Source organism: Sus scrofa, unplaced genomic scaffold (assembly GCF_000003025.6).
Source record: "Sus scrofa isolate TJ Tabasco breed Duroc unplaced genomic scaffold, Sscrofa11.1 Contig2026, whole genome shotgun sequence".
NCBI classification, from domain to species: domain Eukaryota; kingdom Metazoa; phylum Chordata; class Mammalia; order Artiodactyla; family Suidae; genus Sus; species Sus scrofa.
This window is the reverse complement of record NW_018085004.1, coordinates 1,198,519-1,199,780: the sequence shown is the minus strand read 5'-3', so window position 1 is coordinate 1,199,780 and position 1,262 is coordinate 1,198,519. Positions and strand designations below refer to the sequence as shown.

Sequence of the window (1,262 nt, the reverse complement as noted above, 5' to 3'; positions counted from 1 at the left end):
TTATTTACAAATTAGGATGTTGCTTCTCCAGGGCTTCTTCATAGCATTAGTCAACTCAGAATTTCTTATACTGTAGATTAATGGGTTCAGCATTTGGGATATGATTGTATAAAACACACTAAATGATTTGTGAATGGAGAAGGTCTTGGCAGGTCTTGCATACATTAAAATACTGGGAACAAAGAAGTAGATAACCACAGTGATGTGGGAGCCACAGATCTGGAGGTCTTTATTCATCCCTTTCTGATTTAGATACTTTAGAGAGTATAAGATGACTCCATATGAGATGAGTAAGAGCAGAAACACAATACCACAGATCAGTCCTCCATTAGCCACCACTAAGAGGCAAATGACAGAGGTGTCAGTACAGACAAGTTTCAGTAAAGGGTATATGTCCCAGATGAAGTGATCAATGAAATTAGGGCCATGAATGAGAGCCCATAAATAGTGCTCAGTTGAATTACTTAGTGCAGAAAACCTTCAACCCAGGACACCAGCAGCAGCACAACACACACCAATTGCCTCATGATAATCAAATAATGCAAGGGATTACAGATGACCACATAGTGATCATAGGCCATCACCAACAGAAAGAAGACAGCTGATCTACCAAATGAGTGCTCTGTAAAAATATGAGCTATAACAAACTTGAAAGATATGATATTTTTCCCAAAGAACAGCTCTGAAGTTAATTTTGATGAGATGACTAAAGAATAAATGGTGAGCTAACAAGAAAGAAGTGCATTAACGATCCCAGAGTCTTCATGAAAGCAACAGTCACAACAATGAGCATGATCCCCACCAGAGTCAAAATGTAGAAGAACAAAAACATAACAAAAAGGACTTTCTGTTTATTTTGATTCTGTGTAAGGTTCATGAGGACAAAGTAAGTCACATTGTTCATCAGTTCCATCTATTTTTTCATGGATACTGATTTTAGATATTAGAAATAGTTTACCTATAAAACAAGAAAATATATTTGAAAGTATTTTTTTACTTTATAATGATATATCATCTTTTTGCATTTTCTAGGGCTGCTTCCATGGCATATGGAGGTTCCCAGGCTAGGGGTTTAATCAGAGGTGTAGCCATCATCCTATGCCAGAGTCACAGCAACATAAGATCCAAGTCATGTCTGCAACCTACACCACAGCTCATGGTAATGCTGGATCCTTAACTGACTGAGCAAGGCTAGGGATCAAACCCACAACCTCATGGTTCCTAGTCAGATTCATTAACCACTCAACCATGATGGGAACTCC

At 38.1% G+C, this 1,262-nt stretch overlaps 1 pseudogene; it reads right to left on the bottom strand.

The window, feature by feature from the left end:
* LOC110258431 lies at positions 1-913 on the bottom strand (annotated as a pseudogene).
* Between the last annotated feature and the right edge of the window lie 349 nt (positions 914-1,262).